The sequence below is a fragment of the Mus musculus genome, chromosome 3, assembly GCF_000001635.26.
Source record: "Mus musculus strain C57BL/6J chromosome 3, GRCm38.p6 C57BL/6J".
NCBI classification, from domain to species: Eukaryota; Metazoa; Chordata; class Mammalia; order Rodentia; family Muridae; genus Mus; species Mus musculus.
In genome coordinates this window covers 40,455,948-40,474,578 of record NC_000069.6, presented here as the reverse complement: position 1 = coordinate 40,474,578, position 18,631 = coordinate 40,455,948, and the positions used below count along the sequence as shown (strand labels likewise).

General features: G+C 43.3%; 1 long non-coding RNA gene across 1 annotated transcript; it reads right to left on the bottom strand.

Annotated features, from left to right (window-relative positions):
* Positions 1–13,430: 13,430 nt before the first annotated feature.
* Positions 13,431–16,145, bottom strand: Gm42216. The gene is made up of 3 exons (XR_880800.2): positions 15,691–16,145; positions 14,580–14,626; positions 13,431–14,107 (listed from the first exon to the last, which is right to left on the bottom strand). It is a non-coding gene; the product is annotated as a predicted gene, 42216 (long non-coding RNA).
* Between the last annotated feature and the right edge of the window lie 2,486 nt (positions 16,146–18,631).

Here is an 18,631-nt window from a genome sequence, read left to right as displayed (position 1 = left end):
AGGACCAAGGGTTTTCTTTTTTGCGAGATGCTTGTAAAATCTCTGCCTCAAATCTTTTATGAATGTCAATGCATCAGTGGAATGAAGCCAAATTGGCTAGTGGGCACCTTCTTAATGCATACTTGATCTTGTCGGTGATTACCAAACTATTTGAGTTTTCTGTGCCCTCTTGATTTAATTTGTTAGGTCATGTATATTTAGAAATTTGTATCTATTTATTGTAGACAGTCCTGCTTTCAAGCTATGATTTTCAAGCTATTTTCAGTGGTTCTTTGTATTTTACTGGAAGATGCACCAACCTCAACTCCTTTGTCCTTAGTTACACTAATTTGGGCCTTCTCTTTTCTTTGGGTAGCTTATCTAAGGATTGTCAGTTTTGTTTATTATTTCAAATATGGGTCTCTTTCTCCATTTAATTGATCTCTGCCTTGGTTTCCAATATTTCTCATTGTTACTGATTTCAAGTTTGTATTTCTCTCGTTTTTTCTTAAGACTTTGAGTAGGCTATTTATTTGAATTTTCTGATTTTTATTTTTATTCTCTTGAAATCTTTTTATTAACTTTTTATACAATATATTGACTACATTTTTTCACAACCCAAACACTTCCCAGATTCTCACCACCTCCCTTTATGTTTTTCTCTCGGTCTTTCAAAACCAACCAACCAGCCAACCAACCAACCAGCCAACCAACCAACCAACCAACCAACCAACCAACCAACCAGCCAGCCAACCAACCAACCAACCAACCAACCAACCAACCAACCAACCAGCCAGCCAGCCAGCCAACCAACCAACCAACCAACCAACCAACCAACCAACCAACCAGCCAGCCAGCCAGCCAACCAACCAACCAACCAACCAACCAACCAACCAACCAACCAGCCAACCAACCAACCAACCAACCAGCCAACCAACCAACCAACCAACCAACCAACCAACCAACCAGCCAACCAAAATCAAAACAGACAAAAGACCAATAAGGAAAAAAAAAGCAAAAGAAAACAAAAAGTCTACAAAAATCCCATTCCTTCTGATTTTTAAATGCAGGCTCACATAGTTATAACTTTATCTCTTCCAACTTCCTGGACTTTATCCCAAAGGTTTTGGTCAGCTGGATTTGAATTTTCATTTGATTGTAGAAATTTAAATATTTCTTCCTGATTCTTTTGACGACTCTTTGGTTATTCAAGAGAATATTGTTTCCCTTAGAAAGAATCCTTCCTACTTGGAGTGTTGGTATTAAATTGCAACAATCATGCAATCCATTTCAACAAACACACATTTAAAAGTTTCTATTCCTGTGGTCACCCCTCTCCTGGATGAATGTTTATAGCAAACAAATGCTTCTAAAATGTTAACTGTTAAATTCAGCTTCCTTGGTAAAAAATGCTTTCATTGATTCTTTTAAGTCTAGGATCTTTGCTTTTGAGGAAGAGCTGTGTTGTGTTTTGGCAGGTTACTATCTCTAAATCTTAATACGGAGGACGACAATTGGAACTTCTCGAGGAAAGAACGGATTATAAGTCCTTTTCTTAATGCTGTTTCTCGCAACTAGATTTTATAAGGTTGGTGAGTAGCCAACTTGAGGTTGCATTCTTTTTGGCAAGGAACTAGCTTCACGTGACCTGGGTTCTTTATTAAGAGCAGATCTGTACTCTCAGGAACAACTGAAAAAAAAAAAAAAAAAAACAAGCTGAAGACAGGCTCAAATTCTCTTACAGAAATTGGAAAATTGGTCTTCTTGCCTAAATTATGATCCATTACCATAGTTGTTTTCCAACAAGAAAAGAAATTTAAAAAAAAATTAAAGAAAAAACAATGCTTTACGTTTTAGATCTGTTCACCACTATTTTCTTCTTATTTAAAGGCAGTGGAGGGAGAGAGAGGCCACTAGTAAGTAGTTAAAAACTCTTGCAGCTACGGCTAACAAGCCTTCTCAAATGCCCAGGACTCACACAGGGGTAGCAGAGAACTAATTTCCTTCATGCTGTCTTCTGACTTGTACTGTGATATGCATGTGTGTATGGGTGCAAGGATGCGCACATGTGCACACACATTCACACTAAAGAGATAAATAAATAAATGGAATAAAAAAAGTTTTCCGAGATGTCTATCTTGATCTCTGGCCCAGAGAAGCTTTAGAAGTTCCAATATCTTAGCGTCTTTGATTGGCACTGAGAATGGCATTTAGCATGTTTGCGGAGTATGATGCACGGTGCAGATGTAGTTACATAAACTGTCATCTTAGTTACTTTTCTGATTGTGGTGACAAAATATTGGCCAAAAGCCACTTAAAGGAAGGAGGGCTTCATTCTGGCTCACGAGGAGAAGACAAGGAGGAGAGCTTCACTCTGGCTCACAGTTTGAGGGCGTGGCAGCAGGAGCGTGAGGCTGTGCTCACATCCCGCAGTCAGGAAGCAGAGAGATGAAAGCCAGAGCTCAGCTACGTCCTCCTTTTTATCCAGTTCACGGAATGATGTCCCCCATAAGTAGGGTGCACCTTCCCATGCCAAGTAACTCAGTCTAGAAACCCACCCCCTCCCAGCTATGCCCAGAGCCTGGTCTCCTAGGCTATTCTAGATCCTGTCAAGATGACCTTCCATATTAACTATCACATTACCAAAAGAGAGCCTTTAAAAGTGAGGATGAATATCAACAATAAGAGCTCCTTTTCCTCCAGCTGGCCTCACACTCCTTTTTTTTTTTTTTAAATTTTTTAGATTTATTTATTTATTTAATGTGTATGGTACTTGAATATGTATAGGTGCTCTTTGTGTATGTAGGTGTCTGTAGGACTAGAAAAGGGTGTCATATCATTACAATCACTATGAGCCACTCCATGTGGGCTTTAGGAACTAAACTTGTATCTTTTGCAAGAGATGCAAGCTGTTCTTAACTGCTGAGCCACGTCTAGCACTATGGTCTCAGACTCTAGATCCTGTGTTCCCCAGCCTCCTCTAGCATGGACTGTGTGTGCTACCATACTCACTGGAGAACAGTTCTCTAAGGAAACACTTTTTTTCTTTGAGGATTCATTGATTAGATAGTACTGGTGTTTGCAGAACACACTATATGTGTAACTAATGCCTTAGATTTCAACATTTACTAATGGTTAAAATGGCAAATTTTATGATCATTTCCACCTCTGTAGCTTTAGACTGTTTTCTGTTGTACCACCCTTTTCTAAGTTACATTTGCTTGTTAAAACATGGACTTTTTATTGTAGATGCCTTGGCCACTCTGTGCCTTGAGCCACTTCCCTCACTTGGGAAGCCAGCTGTTCTCTTGTGGTGGTGTGAGGAGGAATGGCTCCCATGGGCTCACAGGCTTGGAAGCTTGGTCATTAGGAGTGGTGCTATGTGACAGGGATTAGGAGGTGTGGCCTTGTTGGAGTAGGTGTGATCTTGTTGGAGGAAATGAGTCTCTGGGGTGGGCTTTGCAGTTTCAAATTCTCAAGCCAGGTCCAGTCTCTCTCTCTCTCTCTCTCTCTCTCTCTCTCTCTCTCTCTCTCTCTCTCTCTCTCTCTCACCAGTCCAGATGCAGAACTCTCAGCTCCTTCTCCAGCACCATGTCTGCCTTGATGCTGCCATGCTTCCTGCCATAATAGTAATGAACTAAACTTCTGAACTGTAAACCAGGCCCAGTTTAATATCTTCATTCATAAGAGTTGTGTCTCTGGTCATGGTGTCTATTCATAGCCACAGAACACTGACCAAGACGCCTTCTTAATAAGTCTGCTTGTTTTCCTCTTGCTAAGGGAAGCGATCCTTTTCTCCCCTTCAGTTTATGAAAATAAAAATAAAAATAGTTTCAGTTGAACTTAAGTGGGAGGTCTTGAGATGGAGGGTCTGAAGGCCTGGCAAATTCCAACATAGCAAGTTCTGCTAAAACAGATGAAAGGTCAGAGTTCAGAGAATTATAAGTGAGAAGTGAGTATTTTAAGGACCAATGACATGTGATTCAGATTGGAATCCTTGCATTTCTCCTCCAAACAGCTAGCAGTATATGATTGGTCCCCTCACCTGCTCTGTCTGGGGTCTTCTTAGTCCTAGACTGCAGTCTTCTAGAGTAGACACAGCCACACTGAAGGTGCACACACACAGACACACGAGACCAGTAGAACACCCAGGTTGCATTCTTCTGCTAAGATATGGCGTGTAACAATCTCACTGATGTGACTTTACATTCTCTGCAGAAATCTCTCCGTGGTAAACCAGGTTTTCTTGGCCACAGCGATATCCCCTGCTAAGAGGAGCCTGCCTGGAATTCAGATGTGTAATTGATTTCATGTGTTTGCTTTAGGATGGGGCATGGACCTCGAACTAGGGAGCAGCACAGAGGTCACGATTGGAATCCAGATCCTTCCCTCCTAGAGTGAAGGCAACCACACAGCAGCTTCCCCAGAGCCTCTGCTTCCTGGGCAAATACATTCTACAGTGTCTCAGTAAGGTGAGATGGAGGGAAGAGTTTTGGCTCCAGCCTACTGTAGTTTCCCTTTTTAATTTATCTTGGTATTTCTAAGAACCATGAAAGGATGTAAGTAATTAAAGCTGAACCTTTACAATTAAAACACAACCACGTCTCAACGACTCTCTGAGCATCATGTACCTTGTAGTTTTGCATGAATACTCCAATCTACTTTTTCAGGTAGGTAATTAGATTTTATATAAGGAAGAACCTGGGAGGAGAGCGAGAGAGTGAGAATGAGAGCGTCTTGCTAATGATTTCAGAGATAATATGTGGGCTAGTAGGGATTTGAATCCCATATTTATGATTCCCAAATCTATTTTTTTCTGAGATTCTGGGTAAAAAAGATGCATTTTTTTTTTTTTTACCCAGACTTACGTAAGGACTTGCTGCAGATGTTAGCATGGATGTCCTATAGACATGGACCTTTAGGACTTATTTTTTTAATTTGTACCAAAAATGGGGACAGAAGCATATGTACGAGACAGAACAAATGGAGCTGGACTGTTCCAAGAAATTTGAGCTTAATCTATTGCAGACAGACCACTTTCCTTGAAGTTCTGATCACATTGACCATGATTTTTAGGTTATTTTTGGGAAATAACCCTGCACCCTTGTTTAGCTGTATACAGTATTGCTGCTTCCCTGTTCAGCTGTTCATGAGAAACATGCTGAACTCCTGGGGTCCTCTGACTTCTCCATCAGAGCCCAGTCCACCTGATTTCAGATTTTTCTGTGTCTGTGTCTGTCTGTCTTTTCTTCATCCCCTTGCTGACCCTAGTGAGATCTCATCAGTGGGGGCTATGCAAGAGTTTGGTCAATAACTCTTTGCTTTTATTTTTAAGACAACTTCATTATGAAGCAGAATAAGTGTTATTCAGGTGTGTAGCATAAAATTAAAAGAATAATCGAATCATCCTGCCTCGAGTTAAACTACATTTTATTCAAATGGCAAATCCCACCATGGGCTCCTTTTAAGGTGACATCATCCCTACAGCTGGATAGAAATAATTTTAGACTGGAGAATTTAGCTTTCACACTGTAGGTGTTGGAATACACAACACCCCCTTTCAGAAAGATGAGTGTTACAGCCACTGTGGAACATCATTTTAATTAAGCATTTAATTTTCACCCAGAGTGAGAGTTTCTGTCTCCACATAAGGCTTCTCACTTTTTGAGCTCCCACAGTGACCTGCTATGAAGACTGGTTGCAACTCTCTTTTACACAAAATTAAAAATGAAAGGTAGTGGCTTTAATCAATGGTAGTGACTGGCGTGCAGCAACTTAGAGCCATGGAGAGAATTCACATGCTGTACTGGTTCTATGGGGTTGAAAAGGAGCAGAAGATGGCATGTCTATAGTCCAGTGTCTCATAGACTGCTTCCCTCCCCTTGTTTCCTCCTTTTCGCCCTCTGCTGCCTTCTCTTCTTCTGTCCTCTCTTCACCCTCGGTCACAGCTAGCTTTTCTGTCATTGCTGTGACACAACACTGTGAAGGAAATTGGAGAGGAAAAGTCGATTTGGCTCACAGATGACAGCCAATGATTGAAGGAAAGTCAAGCAAGGAAGTCCAGTGTGGCAGGAACCTGGAGGCAGGAACCTGGAGGCAGGAACCTGGAGGCAGGAACCAAAGCAGAGGCCATCGAGGAGCGCTGCTTATTGGCTTGCTCACCATGGTTTCTTCAGCCTGCTTTCGTATAGAGCCTAGACCACCAGACCCAGGGCAACCCCAATGATCTGTGCCCTCCCACAACAACCGTTAATAAAAAAGCTCCACAAACATGCCCACAGGCCAGTCTGATGGAATATATTTCCTCAGTCGAGGTCCCCTCCTCTCGGGTGTGTCTAGCTTTGTGTCACTTTGACCCAAATCAACCAACACCCCCTATCCCCTATTGTCTTCTTATCCTCCTCTGTTTTTCTTCTCTTCCTTCTGTAATTTTTGAAAGATACTTTTCCTTATGGTAACGGATATTATTTTTTCCTTTGGCTACATCTTTATCACTTGAGTCTATGTTGCTAGTCAAGAAGAAAACCATTCAGTGTGATTTGGGTTATGTATTGGTTTTATTTCTTATTGTTGTGTTAAAATAACCTTAGGGAAGAAAGGGCTTATTTTATCTCTTAACTCCATCTAGCACAGAAGTCATAGTGATGGGCGGTTGAGAGAATTGGTCATATTATATGCATAGTCAAAAGCAAAGCACAGTGGGGTAATGTGTACATGTTTTCACTCAATTTGCTTTCTTCACTCTCACATCATTCAAGACCCTCTGTGAAGGGAACAGTGTCCCCCACAGTGGGTGGGTTGTCTCACATCAGTTAAGATAACCAGGACTAGTCCCTAAAGATATGCTCAGAGGCCAAACTGGTTTATATAATCCCTATTGAAACTCCCTTCCCAGGCAATGAGCTGTGTCTTTTAAGGTGACACACTAACACTCACCACCACAGGTAGAAATTTACATTTTACTCTGGGAAATAGCCATGTACTGAGATCATCATAGCATTCTGAGATACACAGGGATCAAATGAACAGTTTGATGAATAGTAAGGATGGCTCTTACTATTATAGAGAGAAAGCTTAGAGTGATTAAACATTCATGGTGAAAGCAGAACTCTGAAGCCTAGTTTTGGGGGAGGCTCCACAGAGGGAAAACCCCATTGGCCTTGGTGTCTTGAGGCTTTCAGAGCAATTAGGGCAGCAGCTGGCCAAGGCTGAAGGTTTCTATGAGACTGATTAAGTCTCTGAGCCTCGTACAAGCTGAGCCAAGGGAGGACTGAAATGTGGGTGGCATTAGGTGAAACACTCAACAGCAGGGAGAGAGACCCTAAAGAGACCACCTCCAGTAGATAGGCATGGCACCCAGTGGAGGGATGCCCCCCCCCCCCCATCTAAACATTTTTTAACCCGGAATTGTCTGTGTCTAAAGGAAATGCCAGGACAAAAATGGAGCAGAGGCTTAAGGAAAGGCCATCTAGAAACTGACAGCCCCACTGTATGATCCATTCCATCCTCAGACACCAAACCCCGACATTATTGCTGATGCCAAGATGTGCTTACAGACAGGAGCTTGGTATGGCTGTCCTCTGAGAGGCTCTGTGAGCACCTGACTAAGACAGATGCAGATACTGACAGACAACCATTGGACTGATCCCGGGGACTCCAGTGGAGGAATTAGGGGAAGGACTGAAGGAGCTGAAGGGGTTTGCATCCCCATAGGAAGAACAACAATGTCAACCAACCAGACCCCCCCAGAGCTCCCAGGGACTAAACCACCAACCAAAGTATACACATGGGCTGGTCCATGGCTCCCACTACAGATGTAGCAGAGTACTGCCTTATCTGGCATCAGTGGGAGTGGAGGCTCTTGGTCCTGTGGAGGCTTGATGCCCCCAGAGAAGGGGGTTGCTAGAGCGGTGAGGTGGGAGTTGGTGGGTGCCAATGTGCACATGCCACACTACCCTTCCTTCCTTCCTTCCTTCCTTCCTTCCTTCCTTCCTTCCTTCCTTCCTTCCTTCCTTCCTTCCTCCCTCCCTCCCTCCCTCCCTCCCTCCCTCCCTCCCTCCCTTCCTTCCTTCCTCCCTTCTTTTTTCTTTTCTATCTTCTTTATTAAATAAAGTTTTCTCTTACTAATAGTTTGTTATATAACAGGCTGGTGATGACATGTTATAAACTTCCCTTGGATGCGGTACTTTTGCAAGCAGTAGTCAGGTCCCTCATAGTTATTAATGAGAGTGTATTTGCAGGCCAAGGGTGTAGCTTGGTTGGTAGAGTGCTTGTGTTGCATTGACAAGGTCCTAGGGGATAAGTTATTCGCCACTGATGAAATGAGCCAATTCAAGCCAAATTAAGTATATAAAGGCAGGCTTATTGGTAAGCTGCTCTTCAGCTGGTTTACATGTCCCAAGGAAAGAGGCCTGAGAAGTCACCATGGGGAGGGAGACAGAGAGAAGGGGGGGAGAGAACATGAGCATACAGGGAGAAAATGAGAGAGAGAGAGAGAGAAAGAGAGAGAGAGAGAGAGAGAGGGAGGAGAAGGAGGAGGAGGAGGAGGAGGAGGAGGAGGAGGAGGAGGAGGAGGAGAAGGAGAAGGAGAAGGAGAAGGAGAAGGAAAAGGAGAAGAAGAAGGAGAAGGAGGAGAAGGGAGGGGAGGGCTAGGGGAGGGGAGAAGACCAAAATGTCTGGATTATAAAGGGCAGAGCTTCTGCAGCTGAGTGGAACAGTCCATTAGAGGCCTGCTGGCTTTGCTCTCTGTGCTGAGGCTGAGACTGTATGTTGACCGTTATCCTGCATGTTAGATCTTTACTCTGGTTTTTAAAATATTGGAGTTGTTCAAGCCTTTGCATTTTTAGCAGATTTTAGACTCAGCTTGTGAATAGCTATAGGGAATCTGTTGGGATATATTTTCTAAAAAAAAATCCAGTTAATTCATCTATTAATTAACTTAGGAAGTTAAATCCTAATCATATTAATTTTTGTGCCCACCAACAGTACTTTTTTTTTTTTCAGGCCTTTACTTTCTCCCAACAATGTCTTCCAGTTTCCAGTATATATTTCTTCCTCATCTTTGGCCAGATTCTTTGTTAGTTCATATTTGTTTCATACCAGCCACTTTGGTTGGTGACACAGCCCCTCACTGGCTTGGAGCTCACCAAGTAGTTTAGAACAGCAGATGAGTGAGGCCCGGGAGTTGCCAGTGCTGCTTCTGTAGCGCTGGGATTGCAAGCATGCACTGCCACCCTGGCCTTCTGTGGTGGAGTCTGGGGAGCCAAGCTCAGATCCTGGGGTTCTCAAGGCAAGCCTGTTACCAGCTGAGCTATCTCCCGTAGCCCAAGACTTAGGAAAAAATATGATCCATAATGTGGTTCACTTGAAAGATCACGTATCAGGACATGGTTGCGTGAGAGATGGCCAGCGTCTGGACATCTTTACTTTAGGTGACTATTTTGTCCCTTTTGGTTTGGTTTGTTCAGGTGGTAAACCTAGTCTCTGCTCATTTGTCTTGGGTGGAAGCTACAAGTCATTTTATAACTTTTCCTCTTACGTTCAGGAAAAACAATTTTCCCACTCTGGTAGGTTTTCTTTTTTTTTCTATTGTAACAAATTTATCATCGGACTTAAAGCCAGAAGTAGTGTGAATTTCATCTCCAAATGTTCAACACTGAAGGTGCCTTCGCATCCCATCACCCACCCCTTTGGGAACACTCTTTCTGAAATGTTTCTTCCTCCTATGCCACTGTAGACTGGTTTCTGCAGGGTTGGTGCCCTGTGTTTCTGTGCACGAATGCTCTACAGATTGCTATTAGAGCTGGACAGTGTGTCATTTTCTGCTGGAGACCAAGGCTGCTGTTGAATCTGTTGGCTTTCTAATGCCTGTTTTCTCTTTCCTTCGGAGGCTTTTACACTTTTTCCCTCTGTCCCTTCATGGAGTTTCTCACCATCCCCATCACTCAGCTCTTTTTACTTGTGATGGTAGGTCAGGCCCATTGGCCCCATATATGCTGGGTAAGTGTCTAGCCTGAGCTACATCATCAGCCTAAGTAGATGTTTTTTTTTCTCAGCATTTTTATATCTAAAATTTTGTATTTTATTTCTGTCATCTTATCATTTAATTACTTGTGAGTCTTTTTCTTAAATGTTTCCTTTTTACTGCATTCTGTTCCTGTTTGATGAAGTTAAATCTAGCATGTTTAGTGTCTATGGTTTTATTTTGCTCTCCACAGTAACTGTGTCATCTAAACTCCACTCTTGTTTATTTTTACTTTTGTGACAGTCTCAGTGCCAAAGGGTTTTCTTCAAATATCTGATCACTTTTTTCCTGTTTATAGTGGATAGTGAAGGCTTAAAGTATTGATTAAAAGCACTCTCTGTGTGTATGTGTGTGTGTTTATGAGTGTATATGTGAGCATGTGTGTGTGCATATGGTATATGTATGTACTTTTTGTGGGAATGTGTGTGCATGTGTGTGTATATGTAAGTGTGTGCCTGTGTGTATACATAAGAGTGTGCATGAGTGTGTATATGTAAGTGTATGCATGCATATTTGTATACATAAGGGCATGCATGTGCAAATATATGTTTGTGAGTGCATACATGTATTTGTATTTATGAATATATTTATATGTGTACATATATGTATTTTATGTGTATATGTTTTGTATTTCTGTGTATGTATGTGTGTACAAATGTGTATTTGTTTGTGACTGCACACATGTACTTTTGTTTATACATGTATGTATAAACATATTTACATATGTATGTATAGTATATCTTTATGTTTCGCGTTGTGTGTGCTTGCCAGAGGAGTCTGTTTATTGATGGACTTTGCATATCTGAGTATTTGAGTCTTTACATTCAGCCAGTTTTCTTGGACAGAAATTGGTCCTTTCCTGTCGAGGGCTGTGTGGCTCACTGCCAGGACGCAGGAGGTCAAGTCAGGAAGTGTGTAAGTTGTCTCCTTCCTCAGCATCTGAAATTTCACCCAGCACTGGGGCTCTGGGCTGTGCAAAGTGACTCCCATTGGTTCTCATCTGTCATCTTTGCTGTGGTGATGGAGGCATCTGGAGGCCTGACTGCTTCTTATAAGGACTGGGTGCCAATCCTGTCATCTTGAGTCCCGACAACACCTCAGCTTCAGGGCTGTCTGGTAGGACTAACCCTTGAGACTTTCCAAGGATTGTTCCTTCCCCTTCCCGGGTGTGGGGAGTTTTCCCTTTGTTACGTCAGTCACTTGTTATACCACATGAGCTACTCTAAAATGTACTTGGTCTCTCTGGTTTCTACCTTACTTTCCTCCAGTCTCCTAGTTCTGTGGGTTCATGGCTTGGGAAGACAATCCTTTCTGTGTAATTCTAACATAATCTCAGTGTGTGTGTGTGCGTGTGTGTGGGGGGTCAGATATGATTTAGTGAGTTATACTAATATGTCTAACTTTTATTTTTACTGTAAAATGTTATGTGTATGTAAAAAAAAAAAACCCCACATATACACACACATAGTGAGCTGAGTTTCACAAAGAAGCCAGAATGGCTAACAAATAGAACATCACCTGTAGTCAGTTTGAACGCATTGATAATAAGATCGGAGTCACAATTGATTTGTTAATGTAGCATTAAGGGAGGAAATCAAAGCATTTCCCCTTGATGTTGTTTGACCAGAGTGAGCCTAGATTTGAATTCTCTCCTTCAATCTCTGTGTCTTTCATTGTCTGCCTGTCTGTCTGTCTGTCATATATGTCTGAGTATGTGCCTGCCTGAGTGCTGTCTTGTGAATCTGTCACTGTGCCTGTCCGGCAAAAGGGCTTTGCCTTCTCTTTTATCGGTCAGCACAGAAAGCCTCACATGGGGAAGGAGAGAGGAAACCTTTACAGGTCCTTTACAGTGTTTTACAAGAGGTAAACTCACTGACTCCTGCTCACTTATGTTGTAGAAAATTTCAATCTCAATTTGGAGTTTCTACCCCACCTTGATCATTCAGTTCCAGGATAAAAGACACATGCACAAGACCTGAGCAGGTATCTACTCTCTATGCTATTAGAATCCATTTTCCTACAGATAACCCTGATTTTCACTTACTATGTTTCATCTGGTCTGCTTTTAACTCCAATTAGCCAGTTTTCATGACTCACCTAACCTATGGCAGGTTCTCCTCTTTCATCTTCTTCTCTCCCTTGGGTTTTCCTCTGACCCCCAAGTCCAGGAAACCCCAACCCCAACCCATATCTCTTCTGCCCGGCTATTGGCTGTTGGCATCTTTAGTCACCAATCATAAATAACTTGGGGGCAAAGTCACATAGTGTCACTTGGGTATACATGTGGATTCTGTCGTCTCTGGGGCAACCAGGTCTTGAGGAACCAGTATTAGCTGTAGAATATAAGCAGCATCAGGTCAATCCACTCCACACCCAGACAGCAAACAGCATCTCAGTCACCATTGTCTATCAAGCCCTTACAATGATACTCATTTTATAAGATTGTTCTCCATCTCTTTGCTGTTTGCAGCAAATGCTTATTAAAACACATGTAGAATCACACATGTGTCAGTCTTTGGTCAGGGGCATGGAAGAATGCAGAATTTAAGATTGCAGCTATGTGGTAGTTTAGGTTGTAAAGCCGATGATGTGGGGATTCTAAGGCATAGGAGGTTGGTTGTGACATTGTTCTCTTAAAGGCAGGTTAAACAGACAGGCTGAGCACATAGTAGGACAGCAGACTTAAGTGACGTCAGTGTGTATTACTAACTCTGACTGTGAGGTCCAGTACAAGTTCAAGTCCCTTAGGATGTCAGAGATGGATAACGCATCAGCAAAATGACAAAATTCCCAGAAGCCCCTCTGCCTGAACCCTTCCCGCTGTGGAGTGCACCCTCCCATTACAGTGAATGTAACTTTATCTGAAATATCTTTTCAGAATGTGTCATTTGGTAACCATTCCAAGTGCCAATGTGGACCAGGGTGTCACAGATGGTCCAAGCGAAGAGCTGAAGTTAGATTGAAGAAGCATCAAGCACGTTGAGAAACACTAGTTCTTATTACCGACACTCTCTTTACCTATTAGGAGCCCAACACCCTTCCTGTACAAAGGCCACAGTTCTCTGTGAACCAGAAACACTGTAATTTTACCATCTGGCTGCAACTGAGAAGGAAATATTAAGAAACTCCTCCTGCTGGGTCTGTAAACGCTGAGATAGCACATGGACACATGAAATACAATAAGCGTGTTACCCACGCTCCCTGACACGCCCTAATGATTTACTATTCCACTCCACTTATAAATAGCCATGAATTGTGGTTTGTGAGGTGAGATGCCTGCTGCTTTTCTTATGTGAATGGCAAGTGAGTTGAACATTTTTGGGGTACATAAATCTTTGGTTGGCAAATAAGCAAAGAACACCACTGAAGTGGTGCATAGAAAGTGTATTGCTTGTATAGTTTTGTCTCCAATCATCTTCTCATGATTTCCTTCCTTTAAGAATTAAGCTGAAATATATGTCCTGTTAGAAGTTTACTCCCTGAAATTCAAAGGTGAAGATAGAAAAATTGTTAAGAATATCCGGTCTCCATGTGCAACATTGCAAGATTTCTGGGTTATTCACAGGAGATCTTCCATATGGGACAGAGTGCTGGGAGAAGACCCCAAGTGTTGGGTTATGGGGTGTCCACTCTGCCACAGGGCTTGGGCTATTGAGGGAGGCAGGACACAGGGAGTTTTGACTGCACTCACCCCACGCCAGCGCTGGGTCGGTGTTAGGCTATGTGAAGTCACTGGACCCCACCCGGGGGTGGGGGAGCACAGTCTGAGGTTCCCAGGGATAGCTGGGGCTGGATCAGGGGTCCCCGGGCCTGCACAGAGGCTGGGGCTGCCTAGTTCTCAGGCTCTTGGGTACCCCAGATGCCACTGGATGCCGCGGAAGAGCTGAGAACAGAGTGGGGTCCCGTGGGCTGGATCTATTCTGGGGCCATAGAGGAAAAGAGGTGAGAACTCCAGCTGGGTCCCATGGGGTGGAGAGTCCTTGGCTTGCTTGGTGGTTGGCTTGGCTTGGTGGAGACCATACAAGGAGCACTGAGAGGCCTTTTGCGAGAGATTAGACGTGGCTCTTTAGGGAAGGATGGTTCCATTGTTCCCCACCTCGGATCCTGATGGAAAGAGACAGTCCATGGTTTTATGGCATTTATTGTCATGATGGAGAGTGGCGATGAGTAAAATTGTACCCCACTTTCTCAGGGTGGCCCAGAGGTTAAATGCCTTTTGCAGGGAGGAGTGTCCGGGAAGGGGAGTTTATTGGCTAAGCCTCCAGGCCTTTAGGTACCTCATTAAAATGGAGATCTGTCTTGAGGCTATGTGACCCATGACCTGTGGTCATGCCCTCTACCTTTGGAGGGGCTTAGGGTGTTGCCATTACGTGACTGATGGCCACAAACCTATGGAGAGCTGTGGCCTCGTGCCAGAAGCCTGGTGTCCAGGATAGTGGCCAAACACCTACTGTCCCTTGCAGGGTTATCCCCTGCAGAGTCACCGGGGTTTCAAACCTTAGCTCAAACAGAAACTAGGTTACCTTTCACAGTCCTATACCCAAGCCCCACACCCCAAGCAAGCTTCAAGGCTCACCATGTCACACTCCAGTTCCGTCTTCAGCAGGGTTCTGTTGCTCCCTCCTGTCAACACATAGTAGCCATTAAAATGGACCATCAAAAATTCCATCTCTGAAAAAAATCATCTGTGTACTTCTTTTTACACTTGATCTTAGCCAAAAGGCCGAGAAGGGATGTGTGTACTTTTTAAAATTAGAGGCTTTCTAATATGTCTGAAATGCACACACGTGTATATTTCTCTGTGCTTTTAGGTGCCCGTATGTGTGGCAAGTGCATGTGTACTTGTGTGTGCATGTGTACTTGTGTGCACCTAGTTGTAAATATCAAAGAGCAGCCTTGAGTCTTCATGCACTGTTCACCTTAAACATTTTGTTTTTATTGTGTGACAGTTTCATACCTTCACATAACATTCATTTTGATCCCCCATGTCTCTTTCTTATTCTCACCACTTCATCTGGAACCTTCTCAGGGAGTTCCCTCCGACTTTGATGTCTGGTTTTCTTGTGTGACTCAGGCCATTAATGTTGCCAGAGGGTGTCACTTTCCTCACTAATGTAGCCATAGATAAATTGCCTCTGATCCACTAAGTAACCTCCCACTCCTGCCCAGGTGCCACCCCTCTCTTCCCCCAAACCCCCACAGCCTCTCACCAGCCTTGAACCCACTAAGTAGGCTTGGCTGACTGGCCAGTGAGCCCTAGGGACCTGCCAGTTGCCACTTTCTCAGGGCTGGAGTTACAAATGTACATCACCATGTCCAGCTTTTTACACAGGTTCTAGGGGTTGGGACTCAGACTTCCTGATTGCCAGGCAAACCTTTACTGACAGAGGCACCTCTACAGCCCTGATTCGGCACCATTTTTGACAGGGCTCACAGTTTCTGCTCCTGCCTCTCTCTGTGTGTTTGTGTTTTTCCTACACTCTGAAATAAAAAATTAACCCTCAGAGAAGTGGGTCTTATGCATTCTCTCAAGGAAGGAGTATGAGGGTCCATGAGACAGAAGGGCAGGCTACAAAACAGAGTCTTTGTATCAGGTCTCAGTTCATGCTAGCAGGTTAGGAGAACTGGAAAAGAAATTCAGAAAGATGTAGAGACCTCCTGTGAAGAAACCATTTTGCTTTCCTTACCTTCTCCTCCTAAATAAACACGTGTGAAGTCCATGTCCCTCTCTCCACCAGAGGCTGGAAAGGCTCAAACAGCTGGAGGCAGCTCCATCCATCCATCAGAGTGGCAGCTCCATGGTCCCAAGACACCTGCTTTGCAGGACTTAGGTCAGCGCTCCAGCTCCGCTGGGCTCATTCATGGCCCCAAATCTTCTAAGGACACTGGGCTGGGGAAAGCACATCTGGACTGGTCATCAGCAGCCACAAGTTGTAACTCCAATCTGTCACCTGCTTGCACACTGACTTCCTGAATGTTCCGGAACATGACCCCTGTGTTTGCTCAAGCAAGGATATACCACCAGTTCACCTCTGTACCCACTATTATGCGTTCAGTTGAGGAAGAGGAAAGAAACTCATTTCTGATCAGCACTCCAATGTACGATGCTGTGAACTGTCTGTCACCTCAACAGTTCTGATGAGATTGTCTCCCTGTATAAAATAAGAGTTTCTGAAGTAGTTGGCTATATCACTCACCTCTGCTGTCTGCATACCACACTTTCTATCTTCACACTCCAAGGATCATGTTGCATTAATGGGCAGAAAGAGTGCAAGAACCAGGGTACTGGGAAGTTCTCTGTGAGACTGCCTCATTAGAAACCTCTGCATAAATAAGTCCCAGACAAAGAAAATCTCAAGGTCCACCCATATACAAAGAGCATAGGTAACTAATGAGTAAGGAGAGAGGGAGAATTAGCCTTTCACAGGGATGGTCAGCTCTGAAACTATATACTCCCTAACAATATACATATACATACATACTAACATTGGGATGATTTATATATTGGTGTAATTATATTTTAATTAGAAGTGGAGAAAAAGGAAACAAACAAGAAAACAAGTTAAGAGGCTAAGGGTTTGGAATAGGATAGGAATCCCAAACTAATTGCTGATCTTCTACCTATTCAAGGGCTGAAAATTCTCTTGGGAGGGGGTTCAGCAATTTTTCAACAGTTTGAAAAATTTTAATTTAGTCTTAACATTATTACAGTGGCATTGAGGGCCCAATAAGACAAAAGGAACCTACCTCTGGGTAGAGAAATCCTGTTGTCTCCTCTCTTAATAGTTGGGTAGGTTAATCACCTGGCCAAAGGACCACCTCCATGGAGGCAGGTCCATTTTAAGCCCTGTTAAAGACAATAGGAGGAATAATTATACCTGTAGTGAGCTAATGCAATGTGGTTTTTCTTTCCATAATTCCTGCCTCTGGTGTAGACCATAGGAAAGTCTATAAGGTTTTCTTGGGTCTAAACTTTTCTCTAAAATTCATCTCTATGGTCTATTAATTTTATTTTTCAACTTCTAGGCATAAGAACCTGAAAGCTACTGGTTTGGAGCAGCTTTGGTGACCCTTAACTTTCTGCAACCCTAGCTCCTTGAAGACTCTTCTGTTTTCAATGACACTTTAATATTCCCTCATCACTGTTACAACTATTAATATCACTACTATTCTGAGTCACAGAGTTGTAAGCTGCATGCTACATCAATTTTCAGGAAACACTCACAGCCCAAACTCAGTCTGCCCTGAAAATGTTCATATCCTATGTTCCCTATCATTTAAGAAACACAGCTTTGTAAAGTTTTCTAATTCTTTCTGCGAACCCCTTCACATCCCAGAAGACACTGCTATTTTGCCCTGATAGCCACTGACCACTCACTTATCAATGACTGTGTGGTAGTTTTCTCTGTATTCTCAGTCCTGTCCAAACCCCTTCATCCTTTAGTGTCGCTAGACATTCTTTCCTATGTGCTGTTCTGACTTTGTCCTTTCCCCTGCACAGAACCTGAACAACTTGGCATTATGTATAGAATAACTCAAACCTTCCTTTGTTTTAAAGATTTCCCTTTTTTGGGCATGCCAAAAATTCATATATTTATCTGATGTCTCATTCCTTACTTTACTCTTTTAGCATTGAATGTGTTTCCCCATCCCTACTTTCATAATTATTTGTTAATTCAGACATGTATACAGTGTATTTAAATTTATCCCTACGGTCTTCCTCCACCCCCTCAAGGACCCCTCCCCAATATATATATATTTGTTGTTGTTGCTGGAAATATTGAAAAGAATGGCAGGATCCCGTGCTACACCCAGCTATTCTCAGCCCGGTCATCTTGCCTGCCAGTTCTTACCTTGCTGGCCAGACCCATACTTCAAATGCCCAAGGCCTTTTGTGATGCACATCTGGCAAACCCACGCTTTGCTGCAGTACCTTTCTCTCTTGAACCCAGTCAAGCCACTGCATGAAGGAAAACACCACACAAACTTACTTCAGAAACAATGGTAACTCAATCGCTGGGCCTGGGCACAACAACTAGATTCCTAATCTTGTAGACCATATTAAATCTAAGTCCTCCAGTGGCGAATCCACCAGGAGACACTAGTATCTACATCTTGCTCTCTTGCTATCTGTGTCCTAAAAGTCCCTAACTCTCTCCTGCTTCCTGTCTTCCATCCAACCTGGAAGTCCTGCCTATTCGCCCAGTGATTGGTCCCTTTATTCATGGGGGGGGGGGGTTCACAAGAAGTCACCTGAATACTTGACTCATTCCTTGTTCCACCTCCCCAAAAGCAGAATTAGCATCAAAATGAAAGCAACACTAGGGCTATCCACAACAATTCCCCACACCCTAAACCTACTGAGTTCAATTAGTATTGTCTGAATAAACATGGGTGTGGGGCCATAAGCTGGAACTTGGGGACCTATCCTGGGCTTCTGTCCTGGAAAAACAAACAAACAAAGAAACAAACAAACAACAGCAACAAACCGGACTCTCTCTCAGCAGCTATTAGCTGCCAGTAGTTCCTCCACTAGGAGTGGGGCTCCTGCTCTGTGCTCCATGTTCACTGACTTGCTTTAGGCCAGTCTCGTGCTGTGAGTTCTAGTGCAATGGCCTTACCATGTTG